The sequence below is a fragment of the Biomphalaria glabrata genome, unplaced genomic scaffold, assembly GCF_947242115.1.
Source record: "Biomphalaria glabrata unplaced genomic scaffold, xgBioGlab47.1 scaffold_20, whole genome shotgun sequence".
NCBI classification, from domain to species: domain Eukaryota; kingdom Metazoa; phylum Mollusca; class Gastropoda; family Planorbidae; genus Biomphalaria; species Biomphalaria glabrata.
In genome coordinates, this window is record NW_026602928.1 from 880,139 (window position 1) to 901,150 (window position 21,012).

The 21,012-nt window shown below is 33.5% G+C and overlaps 1 pseudogene; it reads left to right on the forward strand.

The window, feature by feature from the left end:
• LOC106061239 (dynein axonemal heavy chain 6-like) overlaps nucleotides 1-21,012 on the forward strand; it is an 88,382-nt pseudogene that overhangs the window by 56,159 nt on the left and 11,211 nt on the right.

Sequence of the window (21,012 nt, forward strand, 5' to 3'; positions counted from 1 at the left end):
GTCATGAATGAGCTTAAAAGGAAATTGGAAGGACAGAACTTGCAGTTAAAAACTAAATTTTCAAAGTGATACCCAATGTATAGAGTTTTAGGCCAACATTCTGATTTAATAAAAATTACTTTTTAATCTTTTTTTTCGTTGTCTTTTTCAGGGTGGGCGTGTGTTGATTCGCTTGGGGGATAGCGATATAGACTATGATCGAAACTTTCGCTTCTATATGACCACTAAACTTTCTAATCCACATTACTTGCCAGAAGTCTGCATCAAAGTAACAGTTATCTATTTCACAGTCACCAAGAAAGGCCTTGAAGATCAACTTCTTAGGTTGAAAATTTCTTTCGCATCTATTTTTTTTTTTTCTTGTTACATACATTTTATTTTAGCTCTGGCTTAACATCCAAAGCATTCTTTCAAGACTAAATTAACCAGTCGAATTGTTAAAAAGTTTAAAAAAAAAAAAAATAAGATTGGTTAAACTAAATACATTACAATTTTTATTACTACTATAAAATCTACTTTTATGTAAATGTTGTTTTATTGTTTTGATTATGAAAATATATAATTTTTTTGGGAATACAATCTGTTTTTAAATAGACTAATTTTTAACTAGGAGCAGTAAAAATTTCAACTAGTTACATTTAATAGGTCAGACATGAAAAGGTTGTTTTTCTTTCTATTGGTTGTAGTGATGTTGTCAGTTTAGAGAGACCAGACTTGGAAGAACAAAGAAATGAACTCATCATGAGAATCAATGCTGATAAGAACCAGCTGAAATCTATTGAAGATAAAATTCTGAAGTTACTTTTTGAATCGGAAGGAAATATATTGGACAATGAAGAACTTATCAATACATTGAATGATTCTAAGGCAAGTATCACATAGGCCTTGAAATGTGAGAGTTTCACATGTGTGAGTTTCACTTGTTTCCATTGGTAATGTGGGTGTTTATGCCATTAAAGCATCAATCAAATGTCCCAAGTACATCTTGAGGATCTCTCATTCCTTATATCTCTCGGCAGAAGTAACACAGCACTAAAATATTTTTTTTTATAATTCCAGTAGCAGAGTTTAATATATAATAATGATCATATAATTATAATGTGATTTAGAAAACAAAGATGTAGAAGACTAGAAATCAAATAGAAAAAATACCATTATGTTTTGTTAGACTTGGTTCAAGAAAAAACAATGTGCATAAGGTTAAACAAAATTCTAATAAGATTAAGATGGGTCTGACAATATTACCAGAAAATTATATCATGAGGGTGTCTACCAATAAATTTTACTGCTATTGGGAAAAAATTGGTTTTAGTTGCCAATTTAAAGTAAAAACATCAAGTAACAGTGTATTTCTGATCAACTTAAAGAAAAATATTGAATGGTTTCTTGACAGGTCACCTCAGCAGTTATCAAAGACTTACATTGAATTGTTTCTTGACAGGTCACCTCAGCAGTTATCAAACAAAGACTTGCTGAATCCGAGACAACAGAAGAAAAGATCAGTGTAGCCCGGGAGAAATATCGCTGTGTTGCTGAGAGGGGTTCTGTTATGTACTTTGTGGTGTCTGACATGGGGGAAGTAGATCCCATGTATCAATTCTCTCTCAAGTATTTTAAACAGGTAAAGGAATAGATAAGCCATAAAATCATCACATTAGTATGTGTACTTTACATTCTTAAACCAATAAGTATTGATCTTAGTACCCAAAGTTGATCTCTTTCAAATTGCAGTGGGCCCATGTATAAATATAAATTTTAAACTTTACCCATATTTACTTAATATACACAAGTATTTAAAAATGATATTGTTATAAATGAACTTATTGATGTGGGTAAGGTTAGATGTGCATATGACACGCTCACACAGGTGACAGAAGCCAGCTTACTGCTAGCAGTGAACAGGGATGAGGGACGGCCCTTCAGGGACACTCTACTTGAAAATAGGTTGTGATGTGGTCATGTGATTTGTCTAAAAAAGGTCTGGGGACAATCTGTCATTTCCTAGTAGGCCTTCAGGGGCCCTTTATAAAGAGTAGAGGTGGCAGAGTCAAGATAGTCTGGTGGAGTCCAGTATGAGCTCAGGACAAAACAGATAGTCTAGTATGATTCAATTAAGTAGAGCAGTACCTTTTTGTAAGGTTATCTACAGTGAAGCGCTTGTGCAGTCTTTCAAACTTCCAACTGTACAGTATTTGACATAGTTTATTAGAGTTGATAAAGTACCTGGCAATCTGAGTCCAGTGTTTCCAGGCAGCCAGATAGATAGTCATAACAATTAAAAACAGATAATTTACTCATGTATAAGCACATGTGTTTTTTTCTCATATTCTTTGACAATCAGTATATGTCTTATCCAAAATATAGATTATTTACAGTTAAAGTTTGAGATAGTGTCATTATTAACTAATTTAGAAAATTCATTTTAAAATGTTTAGCTTCTTTGTGTATTGTGTTGCTGATGGGCAGAACCACTTTAAACATTACCCCTGTAAGCCGATAATAATAATAACCTTTATTATCCATGAATGCTTTGCTAGATGGTATATTAGATGACAATGACGCTAACCTGCAACAAATTTTAGCACTGCAGCTATGGTTCTTGACAAGGCTAGATGGGATTCTTCTGTAAAATCCATTGTTTCTTTGTGATTAAAAGAATTAATTACAAGTGTCAACATTTTTGTCATCTGTGCCTCTGTAATAAATTGGTAGGGTTCGAAAACAGGACAAGACAGTAGTAAAAGGACCAAGGAGCCATCTGTATGAGTATGGTGTAGAAATTAGTTTGGTGTATATTTTAGAAAATCTGAAACAAATTTGAAAAATGAAATGATGCTAGAATAGAGTAGTTTTCTCCCCTACACCCACATTACTAATAAAATAAAAAAATAAAAATCTCCCTCCCCATCATCTGATTGTCTGAAAGGAAAATTGATCCAGTCCAAAGTTAGAAAATCATGTCTGAGTTTAATTTGAATTTTAGCCTTTATTTTTCCAATGTTTCAAATGCTTAGGATTCAGTCAGAAACATCTTAACCATTTTATTATTTTAAAATTTTATTCAGCTATTTAACAATACAATCTCAACCAGTGAGAAGTCTGATGACCTTCAAACACGACTGGACATTTGCTTAGAAGAGACTACAGTATGTATTTACAAGAATGTTTCTAGGTAATTCTTGTATTGTTACCTGCATTGTGTCTCATGGTTTCAGTAGTATTGACATTACTGGAATTGGTGTTATGCAAATAAGCACTCCACTGCCTATAAAATGCTTCCAATGTCATGCGTCTCAACTAGCCTCTGACAACTAGTCCAACTCAGATATTGGATCCGGCTTGAACTGTTATCTGTAAAGAAGAGCACTGGTGCTTTAACAAGTAATCTTCACGCAGGAAGGGGCTCCTTAGATTGCTGGCTACCCACCTAGGAGAACGAAAACTCTAATTCAAATCTTTATTCATTGCAGCTATATCCAAACATTGGGAAACTTTTCAGGAGTCAACCCTGAAGAAAAATCAAGAGCCAGTGACCCTTGGGTAGCTTACAGTGCTACACCCTGGCAGAGTCTGGGATGCCGATAAAATTTACTCCTTAACTTTATTGGCATTAACCTTCATTTGGATAGATCAGCTGGTTGGGAGGGGGGGGGGAGGACTGCTGCGTGTGTGACATGGTTCCAATCATAGCCTATGTATTCATCTCAATTACATGAGACCAATAGTTGTTTCATAACTGAAGGAGGCCATAAAATAATCAAATGTATCTCATAGTGCCTCTAGTATATGGTTTTGTGGGTCATGCTTTATTTTGTAGTATGCTTGGTCCCCTTTCACATCCTTCAGATGCAGATGATGCAAAGGTCATCTGTTTCTATTACTGATGGTTAACAAGGGTGTTCTTAGCTAATGCCAAGTACCCATTATTTATATTGCAAATCTTAAAGAATTCATTAACTAAATTAACTTTGATCTTACTTACAGATTAATGTGACATGTGAAATGAGATATTCCTCTAGTGGTTGCTTTGATTTTCTTTCAGAGGTCTCTTTGAAAAACACAAGCTTGTATTTTCATTTTTGCTTTGCTCAGAGATTATGAAAACTGAAGGGGAAATAACTCCCTTGGAGTGGAATTTTTTTCTCCGTGGACCTATTGGAGGTATAGAGAAGGTACTAGACATTTTGATTAATATTTCTCTTCTTCTCTTATTTCAACTTCATTTATTTTAGGAAATGCCTTCACAGAAATGAAATGACTTTCTAGAGATCCTAGAGATATATAAATATGTTATCATTTTATTATATACATTAGGAATAAAAAGTTTTAAATAATAGTACACTTGTATGGAGTAGTGATTTTCTGTGACCGTGGCTATGTATCGATGATTAGCCTCTTTATGCAGAAAAGACAGAAGAGAAGTTACAAAGGGAAGATTATAAGTTTCAAGAGATGTAAAATGCTGAATGCCACAGAATTTTCTGTACATCTTAAAGATTGTAGCTTATTCAAATCAATTAGATTTGAGAGTTTAAATTTATATAACCATTGAGAATCAACACACTTTGTCACCACTGACAACTTGACATATTTATGGATTATTTAGAATCTCATTGAAAGAGGAAGGTTAAACAATTATAGAACACACAACTTCTATCAAAATAAAAACTTTTTTTCTTTTATTGTAATTAAAAGCCATTACATTTTCTACAGCAAAATGTCCCCAAACCAGAAAACACAACGTGGCTTCCATTAAATGTTTGGAAAATGGCCTGCGAGATGAGTGACACATTTGAAGACTTCCGTTACATCCATTATGATTTGGATAAAACACCTGTATGGATAAGACTGGATGAAGGCCCTGAGGTAATGATAACGATAACAAAATGCATTACCCATATAAAAAAATATTAAAACAATCAGTCTCAATCAAACTGAAGGCTACATATCTTAATAATTAGGACATATCTTCAATAAAGATCATTTCATTCTGTGAAATCTGTCTCTTTAATCTATTTGTACATAATAATGAGAGACTTAACTCTGCAAAGGCATTGTTTTTCTGGCTGATTCAGGCAACCCATTTCAGGCATAGGAAATAAATAGCACTTTTAAGAATTTCTCCTAGCATTTAGAATGAGAAATATGCCTTAATCACTTGTCATATATTAAATTGTTTTATTGTGGTTCTAAATTATACAAAATATTTTACAGTTTGTGGCATAGTAACCATGGCACAAATGGGTTCCGTGAGCCCAGGCTCATTACCAATCTCTTAAAAACAAAATGTGTTTTAATGTTTTGAATTCTTACTTTTATTTCCCATTAATTCTGTGATTATAATTTTTAAATCGTCTGCAGTATATTGTAATTTGATAAAGAAACTGATGGGGCCTCCGTACAGGATGACTAAATTTAGTTTTGTCATTCTAGATTCATTGTTTTAATCCTGTGCCCAAGAGTCTCTTGCTACCCCTTCTGTTTACTCTGTAATGCTAGCCAAACACATTTTCTGTAATAGTATATAGCCTGATGAGCCAATACACATAAAGCAATGAACAATCAAAATAAACCCTATATTTCTTATGGTCATAAAGAATTCACATTAGTCTGAACACATTTGGATGAACCTATAATAAAATTCTGTCGTTGAAATCATTAATGTATACTGTGTACAGCTCTCTGTACTTTAGTTCCAGTGTTACTGAATTAGACTCAGATGGCAAGTCCAGTCACATTTATTGGGTTGGTTAGTTCTTAGCTTCATATCAGGATTTCCTGACCACAAACTCACGAAGCTCTATTACTATCTTAAAAAGCTGAACACATGGACCAAATGAAGATCGTAAAATTAAGAGCAGATAGTTGCTATCTTTGCACCAAAAATGCAACAGCTTTTGTTGAACCTTATGATGATAATATTCATGAGGTCGAAATGCATTTTATTGATCAAGCCAGTTACCTGATGAAAAAACAACCACAAAAGTGCAAACATAAAAAAAAAACAAAAGCAGAAGATGCAGATTAAGGAGACGCCCACAAAAATTCAGACTTAACAAACAACCAGCAAGCTTGCAGACAAAAGAAACAAGCAAGAAGATTAAGACGAGAAACAATTTATTAGCAGAAAATGCAGACATAAGAAAAACACCTTGAAGATACAGACATAAGGAACAACATGCAGAAGATGCAGACATAAACCTTTAAATTCAAGAGTGTAAATTTGAGCCTCCAACTAGGAACAATTAAGTGAGTTGGCATCTTGCACACAAAAATTGTAGTGCTTGTGACAATAACAAAACAATAGTGCCTTGTGACAAACATAAAGTTTTTTTATTTCACTTTCTCTAGTGGGTATTCCCATTTTACATAATGATTTATCAATCTATGTAAGCAATGGACATAAAGTTTATACAATAACTGTTGGAAATAAAGAAAATGAACAAGATAACAATTATTTTGGTGTATGGTTAGTTTAGTTCTTTCCTTGTAAATCCTAGGCACAATTTGAACCGGAGGGGGTATGGGGTGAATGTTATGAAAATGATTTAATGTATCAGTTGTTGTTGTTATGTTAACGTGTGCTTGTAACTTTCCATAAGAATGTGTTCAGCAAATATTAGAGATGTGTGTTGTGTAGTCATTCAGTGTATTTCGACTCTATTGTATTGTTATGTTCCTAACAGGAGGCAAGAGAAAAAAAGTGTTTTTCTTTACAATAACTGTTAAAGAATTTTAAAAAGGCTCATTTTATTAACAAGGATGTATTCTATATTCAGCTTGACTTGGGCCTTTAGGTCTAGGTTTTACAATGTTATGAATGCAAGAAGCTTGTGAAAGTTTTTGCGTTTTAAAATTGTATAGATTATAACTGAGAAAGCATGATTTTTTTTATATCAAAAACTTTAGGTTCGAGCAAATCCTCCTCCGGAGCGCTTTCTCTACGCTGTCTTGGATCCCCCTGAATATAACGATGGTGATCTGCCTCTTCCAGATAGAGTTAATGGAAATTGGAATGATCGCCTGACAGCTTTTCAAAAATTAATGTTTGTTAAAGTTTTCCGTGAGGAAAGGGTGAGTTTTCAATTAAAAGTTTTGTTGTGTGCCCAAGAAAGAGCATCACACTCACGTCTTACAAACATTACATAGACCTACTATTCTAACTGTGAAACTGGCAAAGGGGATCAAAGGATCTTGCGCCATAGCCTTAAGTTTTCTTACCATGGTCATAGTTTAAATATTAGATCTATGTTCTGCGGCACAGGTTCTCTGTAAAATCACATCACATCTTAGATCCCCGGGTTAGGGCAGTCAAATGGATAATCTAGATCTATGGCCTGCTAACCAAACTTCTTCCCAGTTAAAGGCTCATTCTGGCTTTTTACAATATGATGAATTAAAAACAATGCTTACACTCACAATGTTCAAATGTTTAAAAGGAGTTGATATTCTCTGTAACATGAATTAACTTAATGTTGAGGTAGAAAGACTAATTGAATAGATCTAGATCTAGATTAATCTAAATTGATGCCAGGGTTATCCTTCAATGCTAATAGATATCTTGGGGCTATTGAGATTGTTGATCCATTGAAAATGATAGAAAAAAGTAGCAGTTAGGATCAAAATAATCTTCTAACTATAAAGCACTGTGTGTACATTTTTTTCAACAAAGATATTTTTCTTGGGTTTTATGTGAATAAAAATTAATTATATCCTTTTTGGATTTATTGTTAACTTTTATATTATGTCAATTCTGTTTTTATCCTAGACAACATTTGCAGTGACAGAGTTTGTTTCTGAATGTTTAGGGAAACAATTTGTTGAAAGTTCTCCTGTCACATTGCCAGAACTCTTTGAAAGTATGTCTAAGACTACTCCACTGGTCTTCGTTCTTTCTCCAGGATCAGATCCAATGACATCATTTCTACATTTTGCTAAAGATATGGGAATTCATGAAAAGTAAACACAGACATTTTTTCAATAAATATATTCATTAAATTAGTTTTCTACCATAAATGTCTTCTTTAAATTAAGCTAAATTCTATGGGAATTTAAATATGATTGTTATGGAAAAGAGAAACATAAAGCTTACATGGAGAAACTGCTGCCATTTTTGTGACATCTTTTTTGTCTGGTGTCAGTCTGCTGCCCTTTCATATCAGTTAGTTACTTCTTGAAAATTAAGTTTTAACCAAAACAATTAGCTTCTTTTCAACATAGGGAACTAGATTTCTTTGTAACACTAGCTTTTAATACAAGTAGATCTACATCATCTCATTCACAAAGTCAAGGCTCTAACTCTAGTTAGACTGAGAGTTTCTTATTACAGTGTTCCCCCTGCTTCCTCATTTTCCAAGAGTTTCTGAAATCTCAAATTTACCCATATGACTGAAACAGTTCAGCTTTGTCTTTTCACATTATAGACTTGAGAAGTTCCTCCTTTTTTTGTCATCCAGAGTGTTGACTTGTAAGAGTAAAAACCCAGCATTTTTCTGTAGCATTTATTTGAATTTTTTCTGTCTGTGTTCAGTATCCAACTTTCACAAGTAGGGGTTCAGAGACCACTAGAGAAGAATGCAGTTTTAATTTGGTTGGAAGCTGTTACTTTTCCAGATTCTCTAGTTTGCTCATGACAGCAAATGCCAAGCTTAAAAGGGTTTTTATTTCTTATTGATTTGAAGTCCATCTCTTCCAATGTTTGACCATAGGTATTTAAATGAGTCAACTTCTTCTAATGTTAGTTCGTTCGACTGTACCCCAACATCCGCAACATCTCATTATATCTCCAGCACAAACTAGTATTTTGAATTTATCAGCACTGATTTCCATGCAGACTGCTCTAGTATACAGTTTTGAAGTAATATCTTGTTTCTGGTCTGAAATTTCCCCAATGAGGTCTATATCGTCTTCAAACCCGAGATGAACAAAGGCTGCCTATATGGTCAAGTAGGAGTAAATCCTTCTAGAGTTTCCATCATAATATGCTTCAGAAATATGTTAATTAATAAGAGCTGGAGAGAGAATGCATCCTTACCACACTCCTATGGATGTCCTAAAACTTTCTCAAACTTGGTTGTTCAGAAGTATTGAGCTATTTGCCTTTTGGAATAGGGCTTTGATAATATTGATAATGTTTTTATCCAAGCTGAACTCCCTCATCACTTGCCACATATCATGATGCCAAAACCAGTCAAAAGTTTTTTGAAATCTGTGAAGTCGTGTACAATTTATTTTGGTGTTAAAGGCATTTTTTGTTTAACAGTCTAATGTTAAGTATATGTTCAAGAATGCTTCTACCTTTGCAAAGGACCTCCTCAACTTTTGAGTCTGTTGAAATTATTTTTAGCATTATTTTGCTTGGTTAACCATTAGACTTTATCGTTCTATAGTTTTGGGCTTTTTTATTGTCTCAAGTTTTCTTTCTTGAGCATTGGAATTTTAAAAAATTTGGATCTATTCTTGTGGCAATATTTTTTTTAATCCCATATTTTCTGGCAGATAGTCCTAGTTATATTTGAGCCATTGTATTTTGAAAGTTCTTTGGTATGTTATCCCTCTGATGATATGATAAAATACCATCAGAAGGCTAGAAGTGCTAATTATTTGAAATCTATAAATTTTTTATGTGTTTTATCTTTATACAGTATAATTATATATTTAATAAATTCTTTGTATAACTTTTAATTTGGAGCAAGCTGGCTGAGGGAAATTTAATTATTATGTTCTTATTAGAGTTAACAAAAGACATGACATTTCCTAAATTTTATTTATGTATAATTAATTATTGCTTAATTACATGGTGGTTGTTTTTTTTATTAACTCCTATTCACATTTAGAAAGTAATTTGTAGGTTTGATTCCTTATTTTAACTATTCACTTATAGTGTAAAATCAATTTCACTTGGCCAAGGTCAAGGTCCAGTGGCAGATAAAATGATCAAGAATGCAACCAAATTTGGTGAATGGGTTTTTTTACAGGTAAGGAACAGAAGCTAGCATTTTTTTTTTCTTAGACCTTTCCAATCGTCATTTTCAAAAAGTATATAGGTAACTGTTATATTATAATCTCTCCTAGCCATTGACTAAACAGAAATCAATGTTTATTATTTTTGAATAAACATAGATTTTTTTTTTCCCAGATTTATAAATATATTAATTAAAAATTTGATTGTATTATTTTTAAAAGACTTAACATTTTTTGCGTTAAAAAGTTATTTAAACCAAAACATTTAGTTTAAATTTAACTTATTAAATTCTTTTTAGAATTGCCATTTAGCTGCTTCATAGATGAATGCCATGGAAGACATTATTAAAAATATCCAGGAGACCAGTTCACTTTTACACAGCAACTTTAGACTCTATCTGTCTTCAATGCCTGCCAAACATTTCCCTGTCAGTGTTCTTCAGAATAGTGTCAAAGTCACTAATGGGCCACCTAAGGGCATTAGAGCCAATCTAAGAAGGGCATTCATAGATATGTCAACTTCATTTTTTGAAGACCACCGTAAGACTTTTTTGTTTTTTGTTAGAAAATTGTTTAATAATTAACAATAAATTCCAACACTATGATAGTATTGAGAGATGATAATGTAGTCCTCTGTGTTAATAGTAATAATGTTATTTACACTATGTATTGTGTATGGATTATTATAGTGTTGGTTTAATCCTGTGCACTCCCGGGGAGCATAGGGCCACACCTCTCCACCGAACTCGGTTCTGAGCAGCTTTCTTTATCTGCTGCCATGTCATTCCAGTACCCTCAGCTTCACTGATAACTGACCTCTTCCAGGTTTGCTTGGGTCTGCCCACTTTCCTCTTTCCTTGTGGGTTCCAGTGCCTGCCTTGCAACATTGGTAGCTGGTTTTCGTATGGGGTGTCCTATCCAGCTCCATTTTCTTTTTGTGATGTCTTGGGCTATGGGCTTTTGTCTAGTTCTCGCCCACAAATCGATAGTAGTTATCTTTTCTGGCCACCTAGTTCCTAATATGCGGCGTAGGCATCTGTTAACAAAGATCTGGAGCTTTTCCATACTTGTTATATTTGTTATTATAGTGTAGGTTGATTTATTTTTTAATTTAAAAATGACAAAAAAAAGATATTTTAAAGATTAGTAATAATAATGACTGACTTAACTTGTCTTATTGTTTCTATATAAATTAAACATTTTTTATAACAGCTCTGGGAATGGACTGGAGGAAGATCATTTTTGGCATTTGTTTTTTTCATGCTGTTATTCTTGAGAGGAAAAAATTAGGCTGGAATATTACAGTAAGAGTCATGTTAAGACTGTAGAACTGGAATATTACAGTTAGAGTGTAGAACCATAATATTACAGTAAGAGTAATGTTAAGACTAGAACTGGAATATTATCTATTAGTGTAAGGACCCATTCAATTTTTTATTTTTTAATAGGTATTATTAAAGCTATTACATAACAGACATAAACTCAAGTGTTAAAATGACCCATTAATCTAAAAAAAAAGTTTTGAACACATAGGTCTTAATGTTCTTCTTGGAATGTAGTAGTGAAGCAAGCTGTTTGTCTGAGATCAATGGGGAGTGAGTTCGAAACCTTTAGACAAGCACTGAAAAGGCCCACAAACTGTAACTTTTGAGTGAGAAACATGTCACATTGAGTCCATGGACTGCAGGGCTCTCTGAGGGACATATGGAGTGATTAGTTCTCTCTAGTAAAAGGGCGTTCTTAGTTTTGTAGTCGATTCTTGCATTTTTAGGAAGCCAATGGAGTGTACACAAGAGAGCTGTAGCAGAATCACTTCTTGTTTTTCATAGGACGATTCGTGCAGCATTGTCCTGAATTTGCTCTAGCTCAGCGGTTCTCAACCTTTTAAGGTCGGAGACCCCTTTTAGAATCCCCCACTCTGACGGGACCCCCCTAACAGCAATAGAAGAATAGAAAAAAAACAATCTATATTTTCGATGGTCTTAGGCGACCCCTGGCAAATTGTCAATCGACCCCCAAGGGGGTCGCGACCCACAGGTTGAGAACCCCTGCTCTAGCTGAATGATGGTGTTGTCCTGTATACCTACCTGCTATCATGAGGATTGCAGTAGTCAAGGCAGGAGAGTATGAATATCACAGCTAACTTTTTTTGTTGACTCTGTTGTCAAGTATGGTCAGATCTGGTCTAATCTGCCCAGCTGCAGATAGAGATCTTTGCAGAGCTAACTTATGTGTGGGTCAGAAGAGAAGAGTTGAGGCAGAGAAAACTCATATTAGCTTCATTTAAAGAACTAAGCCACGAGCTAGCACCAGTGCTCAAAATACTTTTTTCAGGCAACACTTAATCAGGGTAGGGTACCTAAGATTGCAAACTAAGTGGATAAAAGAAACCTGGCAGTTCATGATGAATAGGGAATCTATACTCTCTACATTTGTCATGTAGTTTTCTTAATTGCTTTTGTCCTCTCTTTATTCATATTATTGCCATTACCACCTCCAGCAAAGAAAACTTTACAATCTGAACAATCAAAAGGAATAGAAAAGCAATCTCAGCTACATGTGTCATGAAGTTATTTAAAAAAAATAAAAAGTTATTTATGTTAAAAAATAGATGGAAAAAAAACAACAGTGAGGCCCTAAAGAAAAAGCTTAAGAATTGTGTTGTTGTTTTTTCAGTGTTTCTATTGTTATTATTAGAACTTAATGTTTGTTTTTATTCCAAAAGAATCAACTTGTTTATTAAGGCTTGTCCCATTAAATTAATTATGACATGAAGCTGATATAAAATAATAAATTGACGAGAGTTGGCCTTAATTAATGCTAATTAGGCATGGGGCATCTGACTGTGTTAAGATTATTAAATTTCATTTAGTGCTGGATATTCGAAACTAAAAACTTTTCTCTAGTTACTAGGAAAAAATTTTGTTAAACATTTATAATTGTCTAACAACCTTTTTTTTTTTCGAGAAAATTCATCTACCTGGTATATTGAAAATACATTTTTTTACTTTTCCTTATAACAATTGTGAAAGACTATACATGTATAGAGTCAGAAGTAATTGAAGCGGGTTGATTACTTATATAATATTGTTATTAAATCTTATTTGGATAAAAGATTCCTGTCAGACATTAATCAACTGGCAAAGGAAGTTATGTACGGTATAAGAAAAATGTATTCCCTGTGCTGTGTAGAAAAAAAAAGAGAAAGAGATAAAGAGATAATCAATGTTTGAAAGTAATGACAGGCTGTATTATGGGAGTAGCTACTGTGATAAATGGTAGACTAGATTTGTTCAATTTAAAATAGAAAATTCAATTAGGGAAGAAAAAATGTGTTTTTGTTCAGTGCAGACCATCCTGGCAATGCAAAAAAGCTCTAAAATGAATTGGTGGCTCATGAATATAAAAAAAAAAAAAAAAGACAATGCTCAACACACACACAAATATAATAAACACACATATAAAGTATAAATATTTCTTTTATTTTTTAAAAAAGAAAATGTTCAGCATCAAAACATGCAGCAATATGGACCTGTTAATTAAACAACTAATAAATCATAATGAACCTAACACAGTTAACAATAATGATATTGTTGTGTCTCTCTCCTTTGTTTCTTGATTGAAATCAAAACAGCTACCACCAATTGCGAGAATGTGGCAACTCAGATTCTAAATAGAGTGATACTTTATTGAGTCTAATGTATTACATGCCAAATAGTGTACTTTATTGAGTCTGATGTATTACATGCCAAATAGTGTACTTTATTAAGTCTGATGTATTACATGCCAAATAGTGTAATTTATTGAGTCTGATGTATTACATGCCAAATAGTGTACTTTATTGAGTCTGATGTATTACATGCCAAATAGTGTACTTTATTGAGTCTGATGTATCACATGCCAAATAGTGTACTTTATTGAGTCTGATGTATTACATGCCAAATAGTGTACTTTATTGAGTCTGATGTATCACATGCCAAATAGTGTACTTTATTAAGTCTGATGTATTACATGCCAAATAGTGTACTTTATTAAGTCTGATGTATTACATGCCAAATAGTGTAATTTATTGAGTCTGATGTATTACATGCCAAATAGTGTACTTTATTGAGTCTGATGTATTACATGCCAAATAGTATACTTTATTAAGTCTGATGTATTACATGCCAAATAGTGTACTTTATTAAGTCTGATGTATTACATGCCAAATAGTGTACTTTATTGAGTCTGATGTATTACATGCCAAATAGTGTACTATTGGCAACACACAATTTCTAATTGAATAACTGTTGTACTGTTCTGATCTTGTACTGGACTCCACTGTGCTAGACTGTCTTGACTCTGCAACTCTCTCTCTTTCTTTATATAGGGTTTCTGAATGTCACTAGTCCTCTCTGGATGATAATTTCTTCACTTTCCTAAAGTAATTCATTTCAAAATATTATCTTTTTAGAAAAAAAAATGTATGTATACAGTTTTTCTTATAAATAAGTCGTATCTATTTTTATTTTAGTACGCTTTTAGTGATAGTGATAGAGAGTGTGCATTGCTCAACATGGAAATGTTTTGTAAAGATGGTTACATCCCTTGGGAGACACTGATCTATATAACAGGAGAGGTAGAGAATTGTGTGTATTGTCATTTGCGCATGAGATATAAATATTTTAGTTTCTTTCTAAAACACTAAGCCAAAAATATTTATCTCTTGACTTTTCATGACTTTGTTATAAACGTGTATTTAAAAAGAAAAATTTTAAAGGAAATTATTGTAATAGTCTGAGACAACTTAATTAATAATTTTGGAATGGACCAGACATGTATACCCACTTCATGTGGAGCGAAAATGACAAAACAGTGCACATTATATCATATATTCTATATGGATTTTGCTCAGCAGCTAGACATGCAATATCAGGCTTTGAGACCAAGCTGGATTAAAGGAGTAACAGAAGTGGGCTAAATTGAGTCAAGAGAGAAAAGTATCATTTTGTCATCAGACCACAGATGGCTCACATTGAATTATTATCACATTTCTGAAAAGGCAATTGTGCATTTTAACATTTTCAAACTACATACATCCATAAAAGACTTCATACATTAATCTATATTCGTTAATTTTCAAATTTTAGGTTAACATTTATGAATGATTATTTTTTTGTACAGTATAATACACAATTAGTTGAATGATTTAAAACTTCTTTTATCACCACAGATTACCTATGGTGGTCGAGTCACAGATGCCCAAGATCAAAGATGTCTAAGGACAATTTAAAGTTTTTTTTTCAGACCTGAAACCTTAAAACCAAAATATAAATATTCGGAATCAGGTAATTGTATGTTCAATATAAAGTACATTCTAAAGGAAGTCCTATTCATTTATTTGTGGCAGATGTTGATGTTTATTAGCAGGTTTCAAACTAGGACTAAAATAAATTGAGGATCTGTTTCCTTTTTTTCTTTTTATACACCATATCTGTGATCTAACCTTTGAAAGTAGCATCTTCGTCTTCGTACAAGTATTACTTCATTCAGCACACACACACATACACACATTGTCCTTAACACTGATCAACATATTTTGATGTAAAATACAAATATTCAAAATTGATTTCTCATCAGTAAGTTTGTATAATGTTCTACTAATAATTTGTAAAAGATTAAGATGCTGGTATAGTCAATAGCTAATGGCACATCAACATTATTTAGATCTCTATTGATTGTAGAGAAGCTGCAGGGTTTAGAAGCGTTGACAACTGATCAAAAAGTTTGTATTGCTATTAAGATCAATGTCATAGAGAGGGGTGTAACATGCACTTTAAAATAGTTGCATGGAGTGATCAAAGCAAAATTCCTTTTCAAAAATATGCAAACAAAAAACATACATAAATTATAACCAGTTACAGAATTGAAGTATGAGCCTAATCAAAATTGATATAACAAATTAGAATAAATCCATTCTAATCTGACTTCAGAATCCTATGCAACTTGAGCAAAGATTTAACATAGTGAAAGTAGATTTGATTAAGACTGTTTTAGTCTGTCAGGGTGAGGAACTTTTTAGCTCGTGATACATTGTTTATTTTACTATTCCTCTTATCAGCTGGCAAAAGGGTAAAAAAAAAAAAAAAAACTTGGATGGACACAGATCTTGAAAACTGCTCTAACAATTTTCTTAGAAATTTACAGTTTAAGTATAACTAGCTAATTGGCCGCACTTGAAAACTCTGGTTTGACCATTATAATTTTTCAAAATATAAATTTCTTACAATTAACTTTGGTCTGGAGGTCCAGATAATCTATATATTGAATACACATACATCAGCAAATATTCCTGCATGTATTCATCAACAAGTTCAATAAATACATGAACTTTTTCAAGAACATTTTACATCTTTGAAACTTTTATTACTTGTATTAATATCTAGATCCAGTATTCTAGTCTAGGCTACCCTTTTTTTTAATATTGCCATGTCTGCATCTGTATCATCTAATTAGAATTTTATATATTCTGACTAGATTTATACATGCCCTTAACCTTGATTTATTTCAGGTATGGGGGAGAGGGAATTGTTCTTTTGTTTAAAATGTATTATTCATTAGTAATTAAAAGCAAAGTAATTGCTTACCAAAAGTCATCAGCCTCATAAGAAATAATGTCTTTGAGAAAAAAAAGTTATGTTGTTTTGTATTAAATACAATGGGCCATGGAAGGTAATTTTTTAAATTTAATCTATTTTTAATCTAAGGTATTTACTATCCACCTCTTGTCAAGACATTGGCTACTGTCAAGGCTTACATAGAATCTCTACCACTTATAGATGAGCCAGAAATCTTTGGGCTCCATGAGAATGCAAACATAGCCTTTCAGTTGAATGAAACCAATGCTCTACTTGGTAAGTCTGTGTTTGTTTTGGTAATGGTTGTATAGAAACAAAAACAGTTGCAATTGACTGCTATATACACTTACACTGGTTTTGTTTTGAAATACTTTAGTTAAGAATATGATTCATTGTCATATAATAAATTGTCATATAATCTTTTTTACACTGCTTTATTATGGCTTACAACATTGTAGCCATCAGTGAGTCTTATGCTCTATGGACAGACTCCTTTGCCACTTTTCTCCCTAAAAAGATACAGATTGTGGGTCGTTTAGAACTTGCTTTTTGTTGATCTCAGGAGAACCACATTTGATAATGTTCAAGAAGAACATTCAAACCAGTTCGAAACTCTTGCTTTATATATCTGTTTTGTTCACCTATTACCTTGAGCCTACTGTTTTGTTAGCAGCACTAATAAATCAATTGATTCTTCTTATTCAAATAAATCAACAAAAAAAGGGTGAGATGTTTGGAATTTAAGACAAAAATTTTTGTTCATGCAGAACTAAAGGAGTAAAACAAATTTTTATCTAGCTACAATACTTGATATTCAACCGAGAATCGTAGCAGCTGATGGTGGGATGTCTAATCATGATATTACTTATGAACTTGCTGAGGCTGTCCTGGATCAATTGATTGACAAACTGGATATTGAAAGAGCGAATCCCAATATGTTTACAGTACGTACCAATATTATTAGTTCCAAGTAAAAATGGTAGTTTTTAAATCTTAGTACTTACTTTACTTAGAGTCCATCACCCCTATTGAAGTATGGGCCACCAGCAATGGATTTCCATATTCCTTTATCCTGGGCCATCCTTTTAATTCTTAGTACTTACTTTACTTACAGTCCATCACCCCTATTGAAGTATGGGCCACCAGCAATGGATTTCCATATTCCCATTTATTGGGCCATCCTTTTAATTCTTAGTACTTACTTTACTTACAGTCCATCACCCCTATTGAAGTATGGGCCACCAGCAATGGATTTCCATATTCCCATTTATTGGGCCATCCTTTTAATTCTTAGTACTTACTTTACTTACAGTCCATCACCCCTATTGAAGTATGGGCCACCAGCAATGGATTTCCATATTCCCATTTATTGGGCCATCCTTTTAATTCTTAGTACTTACTTTACTTACAGTCCATCACCCCTATTGAAGTATGGGCCACCAGCAATGGATTTCCATATTCCCATTTATTGGGCCATCCTTTTAATTATTAGTAGGCCTTTCTGTTTCTAATATTGTTAGTGATCCTACACTTCCATAATTCCTAGTATTACATGATAGTCTTTTAGTTCTTGTGATGCTTTAGTGTCTAGCTTTATATAGTAGTAGTTCTTAGTTTTTTATCATGCAATACCTAACATAATAGATTGCTCTCTTGGCATGCAATAATACCTGACAGTAGATTGCTCTCTTAGCATGCAATAATACCTAACAGTAGATTGCTCTCTTGGCATGCAATAATACCTAACAGTAGATTGCTCTCTTAGCATGCAATAATACCTAACATAATAGATTGCTCTCTTGGCATGCAATAATACCTAACAGTAGATGCTCTCTTATCATGCAATACCTAACAGTAGATTGCTCTCTTAGCATGCAATAATACCTAACAGTAGATTGCTCTCTTAGCATGCAATAATACCTAACAGTAGATTGCTCTCTTAGCATACAATAATACCTAACAGTAGATTGCTCTCTTAGCATGCAATAATACCTAACATAACAGAATGCTCTCTTGGCATGCAATAATACCTAACATAATAGAATGCTGAATGTGAAAACTACTACATTATTAAAAGCTTCTTATTTAAAGAAAAACAACATAATAGTGCATACAATATTTTTTAAAATATCAAAAACCATGTTGTTGTTTTTTTTCAATAATATTAGATATGCTTAGTAGTAATTGACAAATTGATTGCGAAATATTGTTTCTTTATCCACTAGCCTGACGCCAAAGGTCGCATAAACTCTTTAACCATAGTGTTGATGCAAGAAACTGAAAGATTCAATAAACTGCTTATAATAATCAAGGTACATGTTAATAAGATTTAAATATAGAATAATTAATGAGTATGTTTTATATTATAGTATACAAAGACCTTACTGATATTATAAAAGGTTTAATGTAAATGAAATCTGAAGTCTAGATTTATTTAACGAATAGTTCACGAGGCGAATTACAAGAAGATTGCTTATGATATGATATTGACACAGAATAAGTTCCCCTTTCAACTTTGCAATATTTATGGCATATGATGTCAAGGTCATCTATTTTGCTGGCCAAGGTTAACAAGTAGGGTATCATGTGGCCAGCACAATGACCTACCGCCTTTACTTTCCCCAACTTAAGTCAGAATTTGGATTAGAATTAAATTAAAATTAGAATTTGGTGGACTCAGGGGCGTCCTAAAATCACAAAGCCAAGCACTTAACCACTCAGCCACCGCGCCCTCAATATCTCATGTAGTGAAATCAAAAATTCTTAACTGGCCGTTTCTTGTAAAAGCAAGTTGGTAGCTCCATTCAATTTTCTAGGCTTTCAATGCATTCAACAACTTGAAAAAATTATTCTGGAATCCTTGATACACTACAATGAATCTCCACCCTGGGATGAAAGCCCTCTTCCTACTATAAGGGACCATATTGAAAACATAAAAAGAAAATCTGATTACAGACCAACAGAGCTCAAGGAAATAGTGAATTGTTTTCTACAAACCAATTATCCTAGCAATCAGTGGATCAGAGTTTACAGGGACGGCTCATCCCATAAAGCCACCACAAATGGAGGAGCTGGAATACTCATTGAATGGCCAGATGGAGGAAAACTAGAAAAATCCATTGCCACTGGAGAGCTCTCTGACAGTCACAGAGCAGAAAGGGGAGCACTAGCACTAGCTGCTACCATGCTAGCAAATCATCCACACAGTTCCCCACACAGTCAGATTGTCTTTCTAACTGATGCGAAAACAACCCTCCAAAGCTTACAAAACTCTGATTCCTCTTGTATTAAAAACCTCAGAACAGCACTTACAAAGCTCAACAACAACAGCAAAAAAACTGTTATTCAATGGATACCAGAATAGAAAATACCCAGCAATAACTGTTGGAATTCTCGTGATAATGGTGAAATGATAGTAAGTCAGAGCTTCATTTTAAGAGATAATTTGGTCAAGTTTTTTAAAATTTATTTTTACTCCTTTAGACATCATTAGAACAACTGAAAAAAGCCATCAAAGGTTTCATAGTGATGAGTGAGGAATTGGAGAATGTATACAATGCTTTTTTAAATAACCATGTAAGTAATTTATTGTTTACATTTAGAATGAACGTAGATCTATCTGTTAAATTTTAGTTTTATTTTTCCCGAAAAACTTCACACATTTTATTGGAAGCTTCAACTTAAAGTCAGCTTCTCTTATACAAATTTAGTTCAAAAAGAAGATAATAATTCCAACCTGAATTCATCCTGTTACTCACTGGCTCATGTGAAACCTTTACCTTTTACCTTTACCTATCCCTTAGTCTGTTGGACTGTTGGGGCACCAGGGAAGATTTGTCGACCGTCTTTCTCCATTCCTCCCTTTTTTTTGCCTTGTTTAGAACCTCTCTCAATGGCAGGCCCGTCCATTCTTTAATGTTGTCCTCCCATCGCTTTTTCTGTCTGCCTCTTCTTCTTTTCCCTGGGTTGTTCCCTGAAGGAAGGTCTTTGCGAGCCCCGTAGATCTTGTAATGTGGCCAAAGGTTTTAAGCTTTCGTCTTTTTACAATAGCTAGCAGGTCGTCATGGGCTCCAATCGCTACAGTAACCCTGTCTCTTATTTCTTGGTTTGTGATGCGGTCTTTGAATGTGATGCCTAGGATCCTTCTGTAGCATCTCAATTCCATTGCTAGGATCCTCCTTTCAAGCTCTGCATTCAACGTCCACGACTTGCAAGCATATAAAAATGTGGCCATGACCAGAGAGCGCATCAGTCTGATTTTGGTGCCGAGGACTAAGCCCTTATCTTTCCATATTATTTTAAGTTTTGAAAGGGCTGCTGTGGACTCCTATTCGGGCCAATAATTTGGGTTTTGTTCCCTCATCTGAGACAATATCTCCGAGGTATTTGCAGCTTCAAATACCTCATGTGAAAAAGAGCTTAAAATTCTTTT